The 21,367-nt window shown below is 41.4% G+C and overlaps 1 pseudogene; it reads left to right on the top strand.

Moving 5' to 3' along the window:
• The window catches only part of LOC131220128 (histone-lysine N-methyltransferase ATXR2-like), a 45,391-nt pseudogene that overhangs the window by 7,058 nt on the left and 16,966 nt on the right, over window positions 1-21,367 (top strand).

Below are 21,367 nucleotides of genomic sequence, written 5' to 3' on the forward strand. Positions count from 1 at the left end.
ACACCGGTTCCGGTTCCGGTTCCAAAATTTCAAGAACCGTTGGATACGAATCGGTTTCGGTTTAGGGCCCTGTAGAACCAAATCGAACTGTGAACCGAACCGTTGATCCGAACCGTGGATCTAAATCGTGGATCCTAACCGTTGATCTGAACATTGGATCCGAACCTTTGATCCAGATATGACTTTAAAACAAAAAAAAATCCTAATCTAATCTCTCTCACCCGACTGCTGCTCTTGCCCTCTCTTTCTCGCCGACTGCCGCCTCTATCCTCTCTCTCTCTCTCTCTCCGTCTCTATTTTCTGTTTTTGGCAGCCTAAGCCCCTGCCTAAGCTCCTGCGCAAGCTCTGCGGTGCCCTCTCTGTATTTCTCTCTCTCTCTTTCTCTCTCTCTCTCTCTCTCTCTTTCATGAGAAATTTGTAGCTTATGCATTGATGTTGGCAAGTTCAAACCTGAAACAACCTGATTTTTAGGCCAAAACCGTGGAACCGATCCGGAACCTAACCATTTTTCACAATCTGGCTCCGAGGTACCAACGGTTTGGTTCCGGTTCCAAAAGTGGTAGAACAGTTAGGAATGGTTCAGTCCGGTTTCACTCTAGAACCAGACCAAACCGATCCGTGTGCACCCATGGCAGTAGCACCCAATCCGCGCCCGCCCAAAACGTGGTCCCACGTGTTACAATGGTGGGCATTCAATACTCGTTTATTTTCCCTCATGTGGCCCACTTGAGTTTTATATTTTCCTCATTTTTGGGTAAATATCCTAAAACGAGCTGGCAAAACAGATGAACGGGGTGGATTTGACACAAACATCACCGTGGGGCCCACCCAAGTTCCGACCGCAGGAAATTCCTCCAGTCGTGGTCGCTGGCAATCCGCGTCGAAAACACACTCCTCTTCCGCTTCCCTCTCTTGTTACCCGACACCATCGTCTTCTCCGGCCAAAAAGTGCGACGCTTGTAATCAAGTCAGCTCTCTCTCTCTCTCTCTCTCTCTCTCTCTCATAGCCGCTCTCTCTCTATCCCTCTTCCCATGCACCGGTTGCTACCTCTCTTTCTCTACAGCTCTGTCTAACCGCCGCGAATATCTCCTTTATAAACGAGAGTGGCAACAGTCCAAGAGGGGGATTGCATTTTTCAAAATCACTGATTTGGGGAACCCAAATACCCCAAATCCAGCCTCCAAATGCCCCCAAAAACCTCAACAACTTCTAAATACCCCCAAATACCTCCGAATCGTCACTGCCAAACGACCTCTTCGAGTTTAACTCATCTGCAGATTTTTTATGAGTTTTGAAATGATTAGACAACTTATTACTATTTTTGTTAATTTATACTATTTCGGGAAAGTGTGTATTTCAAATCAAAGGTCTAGTTTATATTTTGCTTATATAATGCAATTGTATAGGATGTAAACATTACTTAATTCAATAATATCGAAGTTCATTTCTTGTTTTTAGAGATTTTATCTTTCGTTGTCGATTCAAGCTCTACACTTGAGAAGCAAATGATGATCTCTTCTCTTTATCCATGTACCGACCACATTAATCATCTCTTGTATAGCTGGAGAGTTCGTGTGGCAAGCTTCCTCTTCCATTCTCCCCCGTGCTCTCGAAGGATTTTCAAAACCTTCCCTCCCTCCTCTCTCTCTCTCTCTCTCTCTCTGAAAACGGATGGCGAGTACAATCTGCCCTTTGGACAAGGAGTACTCAGATATAATTGCAGCCCTGCTCGCAACTCCGTCTCCTCTATCTTCTCAGGCATTCCATCTCCAACAACACCTTTCTCTTGTATTTTTATTTTCCAAACGCTCCCTCTGTTTTTATACACATACCCCTTTTCAATGTGCTTAAAAAATGGGGTGCAAGTATATAAAAAGGCAGGTGTAAATATCAATTTGGTTGCCTGTGACATAAGTTGACATTCTCACCCTTATTTTTGATACAGGACTACTATGACCAGCTTATTACAAAAAGGCGATGTCGTGGTCTTGAAATTAAGCAGAGTGAAGAACATGGAAAGGGTATCTTCTCTTTCTACTAATTTTATCCACCGTTTGCTTAATACGCCCATCTTTTCTGTTTTTGGTTATACTATGGTAAAGATTTTATAGGGTTTTATAACCAAGTGTAGAAATGATGGGTGTGTTTAGCAGTAATAGTTGGTGTAGATATTCACTTCTTTTTGCCGTAAATTTTGAATGCCTAATGATGTTTACTCCACACGATAATATGTTGCGAAGAGTGATTATATAATGCTTGATTGAGAGGAACATCATTTGTTTTAATTGGCCCAGAAATGGCACAGGTGCGGCCCACCATCATGTAAACCGAGCCATTTGTAGGTTGGCTCCATGATATAATGTTTCATGCCGTATATCTCAGGGATGGTCCTGAACATATTGTGAAAGAGGAATTGTTTGCATGTTATCTGCGTGTTTTTGGTTCTGAAAAGTAAGACTCGTGGTTTTATAATCCAAGCCATAAAACTCTCCTCAATGAGACAATCCTAACCATTCGATTTGTGGTCCACAAATGGATAGTCGAGAAGAGAAATGCAACAATGGTCCACATTCAGTTGATCAAAAGTTCCAAGATTGGTTGCTGGGATATACCGATCTGGGAAATTTTTGGGGGGTAGTCCACAAATGCAACATTGTTTGCTTGTTATCTGTGTGTTTTTGGTTCTGAAAAGTGAGACTCATGGTTTTATAATCCAAGCCATAAAACTCTCCTCAATGAGACAATCCTAACCATTTGATTTGTGGTCCACAAATGGATAGTTAAGAAGAGAAATGCAACAAAGGTCCACATTCAGCTGATCAAAAGTTCCAGGATTGGTTGCTGGGATATACCGAACTGGGAAATTTTTGGGGAGTAGTCCACTAGCAGTGCGAGGCAATATACCAATTGTCCGGACTGCTGAACTGTGGGTCCCAGTTTTCAGAACTGAAAATCTGTGTATATTGAGCAAACACATAGGCTGTGTATCATATGATTCCTCAGCTCAGGATGCTGAAATTGGCACCAAACTGTAGATGGGTCTCATAAGCCAAAGATCACACTGAACGAATGATCTGAAATATCCAGTCAGCGGCCATCAAGTGTATGGTTAAAATGTAAAATAGCCAGGGTCTAGTTCAGCAGTATATGTCCATGTGGCCATTTTGAGGCGTGTCCTATCTATAGTTGGGTGCGATTTGGACTGAATTACAGCATGCATGTATATGCTAAGTGTACAATAGCTATGTGCATGCTTATGGATGGTCATGCTTTGCCAGTCTATAAACTAATTCATAACATTTCCATACATGGATAATATTCTCATGCTTGAAAATGCAAATGCAAGAAATGATGCATATGCATATGATCTTAGTGTATCGCCTAGAATCTGTTCGATGATAGTACCCCCATATATATATATATATATATATATATATATATATATATATATTTGTGTACACCCAATAATTTTTATGACGTCCAACCCGCTTCGGTACAGTATATACTATATAGTACAGTTCTGTTATAGTGTATTGCGGCTGCATTCCAATGCTTTGCTGAAGATTATGGTTTTTTGCAGACTGGGTCTAAAAAGTTTTGTGCTCAATTACTAATGTGTGAGAAAACAGGATAAATTGGAAAAGTTAGAAAAGGCATTACGATTGATGCTAGAAACAATTCGTAGATCATACTTTGCCTTTTCAATGTTGAGGATTATCTTTTACATTTTGTGATCTATTAGGGTGTGTTTGGATTGATGGTAAACTAGGGAAGGCAAGGGAAAGTACAAGTGTGACATAAGCGGATGGTAAAGTGAGATTGACGTTGGGGGAAGGAAAACCTTTGCACCTGTTCATTTTACTACAGAAACCATCTGGTTTGAATTTCAATTTTCAAAGGGAAACATTTTTCCTTCTAATTTTGCACTAAAAGAGTCACATCATACAGAAACCCCTTTTACCATCAATTGATATTTTGAAAAAAAAGTTTTACTCCCTTACTTAGCAAAGGAAATTGATTTCCTTCTCCTTTTATGTTTATCAAACAGAGAAAAATGTCAAATGAAAGCCTTTCCAAAGGAAAAATGAAAAAGAGAGAAAAAAAGGGAAATGTCAAATCAAAGGAAAATTATTTGCTTTCTATAGTATACCCTCAACCCAAACACTCCCTTAGCAAAATCTATTTGCACTGTCTATTCACTTTTATTGTACTTCTCATGAATTGTGATATCTTCAATTTGGATTGGCAACTGGAGCTGTCCATGCAAGCTTGGAATTCAAAGAGGGGGAGTTGGTTTTTAGGGACCAAATGCTTGTTGGTGCTCAACGCAGTTCGAATAAGGTTGTGCCAATGACCATGTTTTTGCTTTTATCTCTATCTAATCTTTCATTTTTTCCGTTCTTTCTTTGGAATTTGCAGTTTCTTCATATTCTTTGGCTAGACTTCTATATGTTTTCTCTGTTATTTCTTGATGGTGATGCCTCATCCACTGTACATGTGGCATACATGGTCGCTCGGTTCTAATGAGGATGTATTGTGTCCTGAAATCGCACTTATTGGATGTTTGTAGCCATCCAATTTGCAGCCAACACACACCTAAGAGGAAAATGGTCAAATGTCCAAATTAATTGGATGTGTGGTTAAGATCAGTCACTCGGTGTGATTTTTGGGCTTTGCTGCACCCACAGTGGGGCTGACTATTTTGGTGGTTGGCATTGAAATACATATATGCCATGTCCCACGTGTATGGTGGATGAGTAACCGCCATCCAACAAGTGTGGAGGTCATGCAGTGGTTTAGTCTCACTCTTCTTACATTGGCCTCTCATATATACATATCGCTCACTAATTTCTCATGTTTTGCAGGTTGACTGCGTTGTTTGTAGCTACTGTTTTTGTTATATTGGTTCAATAGAACTTCAGATTGGTAGGAAACTCTATTTGCAATCTCTGGGATTACCAGCAAATACAGCACATGATCATGAGACATCTTCACATTCTTTAGAAGAGGCTTGTCCAGTTGAATTATCGGATGAAGAAGATAATACTCTCATGGCGAACTATGACAGTGTACAGTCATGTTCTTCAAGTAATATGAAGAACAACAATCTTGTACCAAAAGGGGTCTTGGAGGTGCTAGTAAATGGTAGCTTGGCTTTGCCTCACTCTAAGCAGTTTACATTCCCTTCGGTCATTCCATGTCCTGGAGGGTGTGAGCAAGAACATTACTGCAGGTGAACAAAGCTAATAAATATGCGCGCCTCATGTGCAAATTTTCATTATTGTGTTCAACCCATCATTATAGCCTTGTCCCAACTCCCAACTATTTGTGGTTGGCATTACTATTCCGTTTTGTCAATCATATCCAAAGCAAGAATTCTTATGATTCTTGGAAAAAGTTCTACAATGGGCTGCTCACTGGACATAAATTCCACTCCTTTAACTGCGCTTGGGTTCAGTCGATGCATGTCACACATTGCTTCTTGGTGAAGTTTCCATTCATGGGATGCATGTGATTGTGAACTTTCACATGCTACTGTCTTTCTTGCCAACATATCATATGTCTATTGTATTCAATCCATGTAATCCTATAAAGACTGATTCTAGTTATAGAGAAATGGAGCCATGTTAACTATAATTACAGGGTAAGCAATAGCGAAAGCATAGAAGTCAAGGCAACAAGAAACTTCTGAGCAAGGGTTTATATTTTAAGTGTATTCACCATAAAGTTCAGCTGCTAAAGGCCTGGCATGGCGTTTCCTTTGGAAAGCAGAAATCTATAATTTGGAGATTATCCCTTGCGGCTATTCGGTGGATGGTGTAGGAAGAGAGGAATAGGAGATGTTTTAGAGGGGAATCTAAAGGGCGGGAGTCCATTGTGCAAAGGGTTCAGTTTTATATTTTCAAATGGGCTTCTATTGTTATCTCTCTAAAAGATTGCAATGTGCTTTTGTGTGGAGTTAACTGATCCGCTTTCTCAGCGGGCCGGTTGCTTCTTTTTTCTCCTTTTAATGAAAGTCTCTGTTATCTCTCAAATAAAAAATTTTGAGTGTTGTTTTTGATAGTTGGCTTCCACAAAGAGATTGTAGCTTTCTGGATTTGTATGAGAATTTGTTATGGTTAAATGTAATTTCTGTTGCTTTACTGTCAGTAAGTTTCTATGGATACTGATGTTATTTCCTACCTTAGTAAATGAAAGATAGATGTTGGTAACACAGCATGTTTCTGTTCTATAGTTCTGCTAAAGCTCACATGCACTTGCACACTTCAAAAAGCAGCAAATCATTTCAAAATGGCACTTGTGTGTGACACTATACCCATGCATCAAGTGGACCACATTGTGTAGATAACCTGGCCTAAAGATGGAGGTGATCCACTAATCATGCAGTTCACGCCAACGTTAGCATCAAATAAATTGCCAACAGTGGCCTGCATGTTGACTGGGCCAGCTTAACATTTGGACCAGGTGGTTGGGCCCATTTGACTGCCTATCGACATCCTTTTAGGCTTCTCTTTGCGCTTTTAGAGCCTTCAACTTGAACCAACTCACTTCATACTAGTGCAGTTTTTGGTCTCTGTTGCATATGGCAAAAGCATCCAAGTCGACTTCTCATATTATTTACCTATTAGTTTTACTCCTAAATTCTCTCATCTTTGTTCATCTAATTTTATCCATCCGCTTCTTGCAACTCATTCATCTCATCATTCTCATTTCAGCTACACTCATCTTATGAACATGTTGTTCCTTGATTGTGTAACATTCTCTACCATAAATCATGACTGGTCTTAAAGCAATCCTATAAAAATTTCCCTTCAATTTTGATTGGGTAAGATTCATTTAATAAAATTTGTAACTTATAAATAGCTGAATATCTAGATCAAAATTGACAAATGAAAGGGATGTGATGATGGTGGTGATAGGGAGTTGGCGGAGATAAAAGCTTGGTTCCAGAAAGTACTAAGCGAGAGTAGGGCAGGATTCAAGAGGAGTGGCAATTTGCTATTCGGGCATCCTTGGTAGAAAATTAATGGAAATGGACAACAATGGTCAGTAAAACATGGCTGAACATTGGATGGCTCAGGATCCTCTAATTTGGAAGATCTTTTAGATATCCCCCATGACTGGGCCTCATCAGATCAACACTCTCGATCATTGATCATTAGCCTGCTTGTACAAAATAGGTGTATTAGGAGACATCCGTGGTGTGACACATCAGGACCCAATAATTTCTACATGGAGGATACACCCCATGACATTGTTTCCCAAATGTAATTTGTCTGAGCTTGGCTACATTCTTTAATTTGGTGTAGTGATTGATGCCTATTTTTCTTTCATTTAATTCTAGGTACGTAATTTGACATGCTTGTGAGTAATGTTGAATTGCCAACCTTTTGTAGCAAATTATGTGCGGAGGCTGAGTGGGAATTGTTTCATACCTTACTATGTACTGGAGAGAGCTCAGGATCCTCACGTCGGGAAGCACTTGTTAAATTTATAGAACATGCTAACAGTAAGATGTCAACTCCATTTCACATTCTGCTTGATTAGAATCATACAGTTCTCATTGGGAACCATTTTAATAATTTTCGTTTTCTCATTTTTGAAGCCACATTTGTGTCCTAATACTTTTTATCCCTTCTAATTATCTTTATATCATTTTCTTTCTTTCCAGGAACGAATGATATTTTCCTCCTTGCTGCCAAGATACTAATGATATTAATCTATTTTCATTTGTTTGAGATTTTAAGTTTTGCTCAAGAACCTCATGCACTAGCACTTATCATCATCATCTAGCCTTATCCCAACTAATCGGGGTCAGCTACATTAATCCTATTCAATCAGTCACTTTGTCAAGGGCCATAACTTCGGTTAGACCATAGGTCATCAAGTATTTTGTTATTACTTCCACCGATGTCCTTTTGGGCCTTCCCCTTGCCCTCTTTTGAGAGACTTCAACTTGTACCTGCTCACTCCTTCAAACCAGTGTTGTTCGTGATCTCTATTAGACATGACCAAATCATGTAAATTTACTTTCCCTCATCTTATTACCTATTGGTGCTACTTTTAAGTTTCCTTGAATGCGTTCATTTCTAATACTATCTTTCCTCATCTTGCCACTCATCCATCTCAACATCCTCATGTCAACTATTCTCATCCTATGAACATGTTGTTTCGTAACTACCCAACATTTTGCCCCATAATGTATGGCTGGTCTTATAGCTATATTATGAAATATCCCTTTCAGTTTGAGTGTTACATGATGATTACATAAAACTCCAAAGGCACATCTCCATCTCTTCCACCTAGCTTGAATTCTATGGGCATCCTTCTCAATCTCCCTACTAATGCAGGATCATTTTGACACTGGGCACGAGTGGAGTCGCTTGTGGGATGCAGGGGCACACTCGGGGTGGGTGTGGCCCACGGAGGAGGTCTCGTGTTCGAGACTCCTCACCAGGGGTGATTAATATGCATTTCACATCGGGCTCGAGTGGGGTAGCCCGTGGGATGCGGGGACACTCGGGGTGGGCGGCCCATGTGATTTGGAGTCCACGAAGGGGGTTCGGCCGAGGTCCTAAAACCCATGAGATGTGGGGCCTGGGCTATAAGATAAAGGGATTAATTCGCCATACTCTAACAGTTCGAGCTTTTAGAGCAAGTGGTTGATTGTCCTACATCAAATTGGTATCAGAGCGGGAGGTCTCGGGTTCGAGACTCTTCACCGAGGGTGATTAATGCAGGAGCATATTCACACTGGGCACGAGTGGGGTCGCTTGTGGGATGCAGGGGCACATTCGGGGTGGGTGCGGCCTACGGAGGAGGTCTTGTGTTTGAGACTCCTCACCAGGGGTGATTAATGCGCATTTCACATCGGGCTTGAGCGAGTTAGCCCGTGGGATGCGGGGACACACTCGGGGTGGGCGGCCCATGTGATTTGGAGTTCACGAACGGGGTTCGGCTGAGGTCCTAAAACCCATGAGATGTGGGGCCTGGGCTATGAGATAAGGGATTAATTCGCCATACTCTAGCAGTTCGAGCTTTTAGAGCAAGTGGTTGATTGTCCTGCATCAAATTGGTATAAGAGCGGGAGGTCTCGGGTTCGAGACTCTTCACTGAGGGTGATTCATGCAGGACCATTTTCACATTGGGCACAAGTGGGGTCGCTTGTGGGATGCAGGGGCACACTCGGGGTGGTTGCGGCCCACGGAGGAGGTCTCGTATTCGAGACTCCTCACCAGGGGTGATTAATGCGCATTTCACATCGGGCTCGAGTGGGGTAGCCCATGAGATGCGGGGACACACTCGGGGTGGGTGGCCCATGTGATTTGGAGTCTACGAAGGGGGTTCGACCGAGGTCCTAAAACCCATGAGATGTGGGGCTTGGGCTATGAGATAAAGGGATCAATTCGCCTTACTCTAACAGTTCGAGCTTTTAGAGCAAGTGGTTGATTGTCCTGCATCACCTACTCTCATGAATTTGTTGACCCCAAATGTTGAAAGTGGTCCTTTTGGGAAACTTTTTGGTTGGCAATCTTCACTATTCGTTGCTTCCATTCCTATTGTTACTAAAATTGCATTCCATATACCAAATAATTTTAAATCCTTCAGATTCTTAAGCGTCTCTCCATAAATCTAGCTTTGTGCTTCCACCCTTCCTCATCTTGTTAATCAAACTATGCCAATTGCAAACAACATAATCCATGGGATCTCTTCTTGGAAATGCTTCACTAACTTGTTTGGTTGCTCAATGCCGACCTTGGTGCAAGCGTACAGTAATTGGAAAGTCACTTGTCTATCTACTAGTGGTCCTCACATTTGTTACCGCTCCCTTATATATATCCTCAATCATGTTAATGTATCCTCTTTAAACTCCTTTCTTTCCCGACACCCATTAGGTTAACTCTCTAATTTTCTTTCAACCAGTTGTCAATTGTGACTAATTTTGAAGTATTTACGAGTATTCGATGAAATGATCATCACATATACTCTAATTTCAAAATTTTGAGTATAGGTGATCCGATTTGAGAAAAATTCAAAAATTTCCCAAATTGCTTAGAATGTTGCACTCCAAACATGAAATCAAAGCATTTATGAGGCCCGATCTATTGATTTGTTAAGTCCTAGTCAATTTTTGGTAAATAAAAATCATTTTTTAATTAAAAATTATTATTATTTACTTTTTCCTTTAACCAGCTGTCAATTGAGACTAATTTCGAAATATTTAGGAGTGTTTGATTAAATGATCATCACATACATTCTAAATGTTATGCATTCAATTTGAATATAGTTGCATTAGTTCAGTCAGATAACACAACTTAGGACCCTATACAAAGAAAACCTATTATGTGTACTTCTTTTTTTAGATGTTATGGTTTAAAAGTGTGTATTAAGGTCTTTTTTTAACAATCCCTGAAGTTTCATTGAAAAATTCAACCATTTTACCAATGTTTCCCCATGTTTTGCAAAAAGTGTGATAAATTATCTAATACAAATGATATATTCCTTGTGATAACCGATGCGTATCTGTATCCCAAGGATGCGATACGTAATGCGATACCGATATTTTGAAAACTGACCCGACCCATTTTCATATTGTATGACTTGAACTTGGCTTAACCCGAATTCTTCTGTTTGAGTAATGAAACTTGATCCAAACCGTTGATATGAAGATCCCCACTAGGGATCATGTTTTAAATATAGCAAGTAACTGAGCCTTGAGGGAGAGCTGAGTTGGTTTTGTCATGACCTGCTAAGACAAACTGATCAAGTCCAATTTGACTCGGTTTTGGTTTGAAACGAGTTGCATGCTAAAATGGGAACGTAAACCATGCCTCGAATGGTTTAAAACTCTTATAGATTGGAGCCGGGTTGGGTTGAGTGCTGCATGTCCAGGTTGGGTTACAAGTTGTGACTCAACCTGAACCTGATCTGGATTAGAATCAGTTTACAAGGATCCGGTCCGACCTAAACCAGACCAACCCAACCCAAGTTAGAATCAGGTTGGGCCAGTTGGCATCAGGTTGAGCCTGGCCCAATTCGAAACCCTGATTAAAGTGCCCTTGGGTACATAGGCATCTGCTTGTGAAAATGATGGGTCGGATTAAGTACTTCTATCGTATCACAAATAAATAAGTGAAAGAACCTTTGTATTCTATACAAAGTTGTATTTTTTGAGTGTTCTACATCACGAAGTTTATGCCCAATCATCTGCTGAACTTCCTAACTAAAAGGTTAGCCAAGGAAAAAAAGGTCGGAAAGCATCTCTATACACTATTCATTAGCAATATTTTGTGAACATGTTGTGTTCACTTTTTATTTTTCTTCTTCTTCTTCTTCTTTGTTTATTATTTTATTATTATTTTATGCTTTTCTCAATGTTTTTATGCTCACTCTGATACAAGAAGACATCCCTTACTTTTCTAGCGAAATTATGTAAATTGAAAAAGGATAAGGGTCAAACTAGCATATCACAAATGGAGAAAATTTTATGATATGTATATACACAGATGGAAGTTAAATGATACCTCTTTCCTGGTCATATTTCTTCATTTCCATTTTGTAGGTTATCTCATTCATGATTTTGAGGTACAAGAAGTTGAAATCATGTCATCAAGACCAAAAACAGCCTGCTATGGTAAATGGAGTGGATGATTCCAGATTTCGTTGCTTTTGGAGGCTTGGAAACCAATCTCAATGGGATTCAAGAGACGGTGTGTCGTGTTTCTCTGTCATCTTACAATTGATGTAGCTTATCAATTTAGTCAAAGCATTTGCCTTATAATGTAAACAACATAGAGATATTTGTGCATGGATATGTGCATGTAAATGTGAGACGTTGAGCTAAGAATCTTATTAAAGTGCTATTGATGGACTTTTTGTTACCTTTGGAAAAAAAAAAAAAAAGAAAAAAAAAACTGGACTCCTTGTTGATACATGCATATGCACAAGCTTCCCTAAGGCCCGCATGTATCTCTGCACACAGACATGCATGCAAACCTAGCCTTTTTGTAGGACATCCAAGTTGTACATATGTGGGCATATGTGTTGTTATGGATATCAGGACAGTCCAGTCATCAGGTGGGTCACACGTGGGAAAACAATGTTCAGCTTAACAAAATTTTCTAATGATCCACATCCACTGCATGTGTGCCCCACCTGATGAATGGACTAGCCTGGTTTTTGAGCCTGATCATCTACAAGGGGCCCCCACCTGATGCTTGGCTCCAATGCTCAGCATACATGAATGACTGTCTGCTGTGTGCGGGCTTAGATAATCTGATATACATTTTACACATGTAAACTGAACTTTCAGGGTTTTCTACTAGTAAAATACAGACGATGGACGCACCCTTCTCCAACCTCTTCATGTGAAGAAATGATGAGAGGCAAAAAAATATTAAGTCATGTCATTTCTTGAACATTCCCCTTCAAGATTAGATGCAGTTTTGGTGCGCTGAAAGCTTGCTTTAGACAGCTTTTGTTCCCTTCATAGGCCTTTTATAAGGACATCCACCAACTGTTCGTTAGATGGACCATGTTGGGAGTCTACCTGATCAGCTTCATTCGCCTCTGACAAATGATAATATACCCTCTTCTTTTCAAGATACATTAAATTTTTTTTTTCCTTTGATAAAAATTCGATCTTATCTAAATCATGTAAAAAAAAAAAGAGACAGAGATATACAGTCCTTTAAAAGTAAACAATTAAACATCCATATATTGAATAATTAAACCATTCATTTGGACACACAAGGCTTAAAGCAATCTAGCGTCCCTCCATGTTTAATATCTGAGTGTCCGTCAGTGTCGAGAAGCTTACTTAAAATGAATACCATAATCAAGACGAAATTTTGAGAGTGAATTTTCCTTGCAAAAGATATTTTCTAAAAAATTCCTATCCTTTTCTGGTTGTAAAATGACCAACATGGCCCCATGCGGCACCTCATTTTTACAAGGAGCTGCACATAGGTGCCTTGTCCGCTCTTTGGAGTCAAGCATGGGACCTCGCTATGGTTCTTGCCTAGGTCCTGCTCAGTCCCATAACTCGTTAGTACATTGGCATCAACACGTGTTCTGCGCCATTTTTATGCTTATACCTTCTCATGTTGCATTGAATTATATGAAACAGCATAATTTCCCTTGTATTTACCTATTCAATAATTTTAAGGTGTTATGGTTCCATTGATGCATATCATTAAGTTTTGAGTATCATAAGTTATCAGTTATTATGGATGTTACTCTTAATTCATCTTTCCTTTTTCATTGCATTTTCATGTTGCTTTGTTGTGGGAGTGTAAGATTATTCTTAAAACAAATTAAGACAAGTATTTATAATATGCCTGTAGGTGGTGGAACTGCATTGCTTTGCCAGATGATGTTGATTGTCATGATGAAACATCATTTAGACAGCAAATAAAGGAACTTGCATTCACGGTATGCTGTCCAGCAACTGGTGTCGTGCATGGACCATCATTTTTGGATAGATTTCTGGTGTTGCATCCATCCTAACAGTATTGATTCTTCAGGACCTTTAAGTTGAAAATTGCAGTAGTATCTTTCTCATAATCACTTGGAGAGCCCATTAGTCTCAATGGAAAACTGTGTAAACAATAAACAGAAATAAATATTTTATAATCTGATCTTTTTAGTTCTTCACATGATTGAGCATCAGTAGGTTCAGTTTATTGTTATTATTTTATTTATTTTTGACTTGAGTTGATACCAGCAAAGTATCTTAGGTATAGGCTCAAGAAGAAAAAAAAAACGGACATCTATGTTTCTTGGACATGGTTTGTTGGACTGGTACAGATCTTGTGTAGGATGTGTTTTATACCTAAATCATAGGGTAGATAGGCACTAACAAATATACATTAATATTTTGTTTCTTTATCATTAAAATATTTTATTAATTTTGATGTGTCTTAGGTTTGTCTCTCTCATGTTTGGGATCCATTACTGTGCATGTACACATGAACACAAAGCTAATGATGCCTACCTGTTAACCAAAAGATGGAATGTTATTGTTCAAACCATGGAAGCTCTTTGATTCTCCTGCAAGAACCGCTGCTCTGATAAAATGACTTGAGCATCCATGAAGCCATAAGGAGAAATCTTGTAATTTAAATGATATGTCCATTCTTTCTCTTTGCCAGCCCATTCTATTGAGGGTGTGAGGGCATGAGCAGAGGTGCACCATTGATGCCGGACAATTAACCACTTGCTCTAAAAGCTCGAACTGATAGAGCATGGCTAATTAATCCTTTTATCTCATAGCCTGGGTTCCACATCCATGGGTTAGGTCATCGGCCGAACCCTCCTCGTGGGCCTAAATCACATTGGTTCCGCCTTACACGAGCCACCGCTTCACACAGGCCTTCCACCCCGAGTGTGTCCCCGCATCCCACAAGCCACCCCACTCAAGCTCGGTATGAAAATATGACGCAGGGATGAACGTGATGAGGACGATCACCATCTTCCTCAAGGATAACTACTCCAAATCCACGGAGCTTCTCTGGACTCCTCACAGAGACTTCTCGAATCCACGATGAAAGAAAGCAAGAAAATAGAAATAAATTCTAATAAATTCGAAATTGATTAATTGATGAATAAAAACGAGTTCACAACCCTTTAAATAGGGGTACCAAGCAATGGGAAAGAAATCAGAATCAAACTACAACTCAAACTCTTAGAATCCGCTACTTGCTATAAATAGTAAACTTACTATTTATAGACGGTCATGATGTCTACTAGTGCGCAAGGTTTTCGGCCAAAAATAGTAAGTGTCCTATTTGGCTTCACCAAACCGTTCTCCTAATTATTCTAAGCTCTTTTTATGTTGGGCGCAACTCCTAAAGCCCGACGGATGAAGAGTTATAATCAAACTAAAACTTACTATTTATAGTTAAAACGGGGAAACGACCATCGATCCAGGGGTTTTTCGCAATTCCGGGCTGCGCAACCTGGCATAGCCGGTTTGGTTGGCTAAAGTAGCTCGTTCTACCCCAAAATCATATATTTTACGTCAGATAACTCATTCCGGATTGCAAGATATGCCCGATTTAAGGTTCGATGGTCTGGATCACTTATGTCGTCGACCGGGCCTTTTCTGATCCATCTTGGCCAAGTAACTGTCTGCGACCTGCTCTACATCAGTCTCCTCCACTTCAAAAGAACTCGTCCTCGAGTTCTCGTCATGCTCTGGTTCATGATACTCGGTTAGGTCCGTGACATTGAAAGTCCGTGAGATGGCCATGTAATCTGGGAGATCAACAACATAAGCGTTGTCATTGATCTTTCGGATGATTGGTACCGGTCCAATCTTCTTATTTTTCAACTTGTTGTACGTCCCGGTCGGAAATCTCTCTTTGCGCAAATGGACCATAACGCGGTCGCCTACCTCGAACACTTTTTATCGCCGATGCTTGTCCTCTTGTTCCTTGTACTTCTCGTTCGAGGCATGTAGCTTGGTCTGCACTTCTGCATGGATGTCCATGATCTTGTCTGCCATATGTTCTGCTGCAATGCTCGTGCCTAGGTGCTTGGGCAGATGGACCAAGTCAAGTGTGTGGGAAGGCACTCGTCCATAAATAATCTAGAACAGTGATCTCCCTGTCGAACGGTTCACCATATGGTTGAATGCAAACTCTGCTTGAGACAAGGCCAAATCCCACTGCTTCGGTTTTTCTCCTGAAATACAGCGAAGGAGGTTTCCCAACGTGCGATTCACAACTTCGGTCTGCCCATCAGTCTGTGGGTGGTAAGCACTGTTGAATTGAAGTCGTGTATCGAATCGATTCCATAAAGTCCGCCAAAAGTGGCTAATGAACTTCGTGTCACGATCGGAAGTAATGGTCTTGGGGACCCCGTGTAGCCGAACGACCTCCCTGAAAAATAAATTCGCCACGTGTGTTGCATCGAGGGTCTTCTTGCATGGGATAAAGTGCGCCATCTTTGAAAAACGATCTACCACCACGAACACCGAATCCATGCCGCGTTGTGTTCGTGGGAGACCAAGCACGAAGTCCATTGATAAATCCTCCCAAGGACCGTTAGGCACAGGTAACGGGGTGTAGAGGCCCGTATTCTGAGATTGCCCCTTGGAGGTCTGACAAACATGGCAACGTTGTACGGCTTTTCCCACATCGCGTACTAATTGTGGCCAGTAATACCGCTCTTCCACAAGAGCTCGCGTCTTGTCTCGCCCCAGGTGTCCACCGAGGCCACCTCCATGTAGCTCCTGAATAATCTGCTCCCTCAGAGAACTTTGGGGGATACACAATCGATTCCCTTTGAAGAGAAAATCGTCCTGTATATGAAGGTCACTGGGGTGACCTTCTTGACACTTCATCTAAGAATCTTTGAAGTCCTCATCCTCTGCATACAGCTCCTTGAGACAGTCGAAGCGGACTACCTCGTTACTCATTGTTACTAGTAATGATGCACGACGGCTAAGTGCATCAGCCACCTTGTTCTGCTGCCCTGACTTGTGCTTCAGAACGAACGTGAATTCCTGTAAAAACGCAACCCATCTAGCATGCACACGATTCACGTTAGTCTGACTATAAATAAACTTTAATACTTGATGGTTAGTGTACAAAACAAACTCTCTTTGAATCAGATAATGCCGCCAATGTCGCAGCGCCTAAACAACTGCGTACAACTCAAGCTCATAAGTCGACCACTTCTTTCGGGCTTCGCTGAGCTTCTCGCTGTAGAAGGCCACCGGCCTGCCTTCCTGTGATAATACTCCTCCAATTCCGACATATGAAGCGTCACACTCAACCTCAAACAATTTGTCGAATTAGGAAGCACCAAGACCGGTGTTGTAGACAAACGATGCTTGATATCATGAAAGCTCTTATCAGCTTTATCGGTCCACTGGAACGGTCCTTTTTTCATGCAATCTGTTATAGGCGCGACTATGGTGCTAAAATCTCGTACAAATCGACGATAGAAAGTCGCCAACCCATGAAAACTCCTCACCTCATGAATGTTTGTCGGGATTGGCCATTCCTTAATAGCTCGCACATTTTCATCGTTCACACGAATGCCTGTGTACGTTACAACAAATCCTAAAAATAACAGGCTGTCAGTTAAAAAACTACACTTCTTCAAGTTGAGGTAAAACTTGTTAACTTGTAGGACCTGTAGCACGTGCCTGAGATGTTTCTTGTGCTCCGCCTCATCCTGGCTATATATCAATATGTCATCAAAATATACTACCACAAATCGGCCAGTGAACGGTTTTAAAACTTGATTCATCAAACGCATAAAAGTACTTGGTGCGTTTGATAGGCCGAAGGGCATGACCAATCACTCATACAACCCTTCCTTGGTCTTGAATGCCGTTTTCCACTCATCACCGGGTCGAATACGAATCTAATGGTATCCGCTCCTTAGATCTAGTTTAGAGAACACCTTGGTCCCTTCTAACATATCGAGCATGTCGTCCAACCGTGGTATTGGGAACCGATATTTGATGGTAATTTTGTTGATTGCTCGGCTGTCGACACACATGCGCTAGCTTCCATCTTTTTTTGGCGTTAATAATACTGGTACGGCACATGGGCTCATGCTCTCTCTCAAGAAACCCTTACGGATCAATTCCTCCACTTGCCCCTGAAGTATCTCACACTCCTTCGGACTCATCCGATAATGAGGGCGATTGGGCGGGCTAGCCCCAGGGATGAGGTCTATGTGATGTTGGATGTCCCTCATAGGGGGCAATCCATCAGGTAAATCCTCAGGCCAGACTTCTTTGAATTCGTTTAGCAACAGTCTTAAACTTGGAGGGATGTTTGAGGGTTCCTCTTCCTCGCCCTTCACCACTACAGCGTATACCTCGCCGGTTTCCTTAGATTCTTCCATAAAGTCCCGAATGGTCAAGAGAGAACTCCCCTCTACTTTAGAGGCTTCAGGGTGGTTCTCTGGTGCCATAGGGGCAAGGATTATTTTTCGACTATCCTTGACGAATACGTAAACATTATCTCGACCCCGATGGGTCGCATCACGATCCGACTGCCAGGGTCGACCGAGTAACATATGACAAGCTTCCATATCGACCACGTCACAAAGTATTTGATCGTTATAATTTTTGCCAATTGAAAACGAGATAGTGCATTGTTTAGTTACCTTGGTCTCATTCACCTTTTTTATCCAGCCAATTGAGTACGGGGAAGGATGTTTCATCATTGGTAGCCGCAACTTGTCCACCATCACTCTTGAAATGATGTTCTCGCTACTACCACTGTTTATGATCACATCACAGACCTTTCTATTGATGGTGTACCGAGTACGAAATATATTGTGTCGTTGTGGATGTTATTCCTTTCGTGGGGCATACAACAATCGCCTCACAACTAGAAATTCGCCACGATCCTCGCCCGTCATTTCATCGCTACCTGCTATTTCTTCAGTGATTTGTTCATGTTTATAAAAGCGATGGTCTTCCTCTACGGCCTCATCTTCAGTGCCCCCTTCGTTTATAGTCAAGTGTGCTGCGGGACGCTAAGGACAAGTGTTTGATAAGTGGCCTGGTTGGCCATAGTGGTAACAATTGTTCGACCTTAGCCGAGCATAAGGATTTGGAATCCTACTCGGACTCACTGTTGTAGGTGCTGCACGTTGAGGCCTGGATGAGCCGCTCCCCGTATCACGGTTTGCGGTTGTAGGAAGTTGAGGTACTGGGTCTTTTCCTCGTGGCAGCACTGGATCCTGCGTGGGACCCGTCATGGGGGGTCGAGTTGAAGGATATGGACGAGCAGGAGCTCTTGCAAGTTGTGTTTCTGCCCTACCCGCCAATTGAACTGCTTCATCCACAGTCCCGATTGGGTACATCTGAACTCGGTCCTGAATTGTCGGTCGCAACCCACCTATAAATCGCGCCACCTTCTGTGACTCAGATTCTGACAGATCGTTTCGTGTAGCCAGCCATTGGAATTCTTCAGTATAATCTGTGACTGTTCGATTTCCTTGCCTGCAATTTTCATATTGCTGGAATAATATCTGCTCATAATCACTGGGGAGAAATCGAGATCAAAGAAGACGTTTCATCCGTAGCCATGATGAGATGGGCGCCTTGTTCTGGCGAGCTCGTGAGAGTTGTAATTGTTCCCACCATGCAAAAGCACCAGATTTTAATTTAAACGCTACCAATTTTACCCTTTTATGATCTGGCACGTCCTTGTAATCAAAATATCTCTCTACTTCGGCTAGCCAATCGAGAAAATCTTCTATACGCAATAAACCGTTAAAACTAGGAAGTTCAGCCTTACCTCGATAGTCTCTTTCAGCGCGATCTAGATGATCACCTCCATGGATTGGTCGTCGGGCAAAGCCCTCATTAAGGTACTCGTCGCTAGAACTTGAATCATCTAGTGTAGCCCTACGGTTTGCCACTGGTAGTGCTCTACGAAAATCGGGGTTGTGTCGTACAACAACCATGGGTGGTGGAGCCACCACGGGTGGCGGAGCACTGCCTAGGGCTCGGGGTGGAAGTAGCGCATCCGCAAGATGGTCGAGAGTTGCCTACAGCCCTTGCATGGTCAACTGACTCTCCCGGTGGAAAGCTTCCATTCTTTCCGAAAGATAAAGAATCCCTGGATCACCGTCCACAGGATTTTGATTCATACCTTCGTTGTTTGCCATCGGCCCGAGGGGAATCCTCGCTCTGATACCAATTGACGCAGGGATGAACGTGATGAGGACGATCACCGTCTTCCTCAAGGATAACTACTCCGAATCCACGGAGCTTCTCTGGACTCCTCACAGAGACTTCTCGAATCCACGAGGAAAGAAAGAAAGAAAATAGAAATAAATTCTAATAAATTCAAAATTGATTAATTGATGAATAAAAATGAGTTCACAACCCTTCAAATAGGGGTACCAAGCAATGGGAAAGAAATCAGAATCAAACTACAACTCAAACTCCTAGAATCCGCGACTTACTATTTATAGACGGTCGTGATGTCTACTAGTGCGCAAGGTTTTCGGCCAAAAATAGTAAGTGTCCTATTTGGCTTCACCAAACCGTTCTCCTAATTATTCTAAGCTCTTTTCACGTTGGGCGCAACTCCTAAAGCCCGACGGATGAAGAGTTATAATCAAACTAAAACTTACTATTTATAGTAAAAACGAAATTAAAACGGGGAAACGACCATCGATCCAGGGGTTTTTCGTAATTCCGGGCTGCGCAACCCAGCATAGCTGGGTTGGTTGGCTTTAGTAGCTCGTTTTACCCCAAAATCATATATTTTACGTCAGATAACTCATTCCGGATTGCAAGATACGCCCGATTTAAGGTTCGATGGTCTGGATCACTTCTGTCGTCGACCGGGCCTTTTCTGATCCATCTTGGCCATGTAACTGTCCGCGACCTGCTCTACATCAAAATACCTCTGCATTAATCACCGCCGGTGAGGAGTCTTGAACATGAGACGTCCTGTTCTGATACTAATTTGATGCAGGACAATTAACCACTTGCTCTAAAAGTTCAACTTTTAGAGCAAGTGGTTAATTGTCCCGCGTCAACCATCCTCCCTCTCCGAAGTCATGACTGAAACTTGATGCACTAATAGTTCTCCTTGAGTATAAATGTATCACTTCTTCTGTTTTCATTCAAACTAAGTTTTATTGTTATGCAGATTGCATTGAAGTTCCATAAATCTTTTTTATTTATAGTATTTTTACTTGAGCAACCCTATTGAACATCGGCAAAGTAATGTGACACAAACCAGCACTCTTAGCAGCAACTGATGTAGAAACCCCTACAACAAAATCTACAAAATGAAATGTAGAAATAGCAATGACAAGGCTCTATTGCACATTGCTTTGTACGGGGAATTCGTTGCCAGTGGGGTAATCTCATCTTATTTGAATAGAATTTGTTATCCATAAAAAAGAAAAGAATTTTCATTATCATTAAAAGAAAATTGGTGGGTGCCCCAGGTTGCAACTCTCACAGAGTTGTTTACACTATCAGATACAGTATTGGATGTAACCTAAGATAACCATACTTGGAATAACTAGACACTCTATAGTAACTGATGGCTGATAGTACCTACGCATGGTGCCACAATGTCTAAGAGAACTCGACCGTCTTATTTCACTAGATGATGATGGAACAAGGAGATAGTACTAGAATGAGGTCCTCCTAGAAATGTCAGACAGAAGACTCTTTGCACTCTGGGCCCCTTTCTATTTTTCACCTTTTACTTTTATGTCCCATGTTCTAACCTAGAGATGATAAGTTATGAATGGTGAGTTCAGGTTCCAAACAAGAAAAAGGAGAATGATAATAAAGTTATGATTGAGTTTATTGAGTAAATAAAATGTTCATTATTTGCTTCGCACTCATTAGGGTTCTAT

The sequence above is a fragment of the Magnolia sinica genome, chromosome 12 (genome assembly GCF_029962835.1).
Source record: "Magnolia sinica isolate HGM2019 chromosome 12, MsV1, whole genome shotgun sequence".
NCBI lineage: Eukaryota > Viridiplantae > Streptophyta > Magnoliopsida > Magnoliales > Magnoliaceae > Magnolia > Magnolia sinica.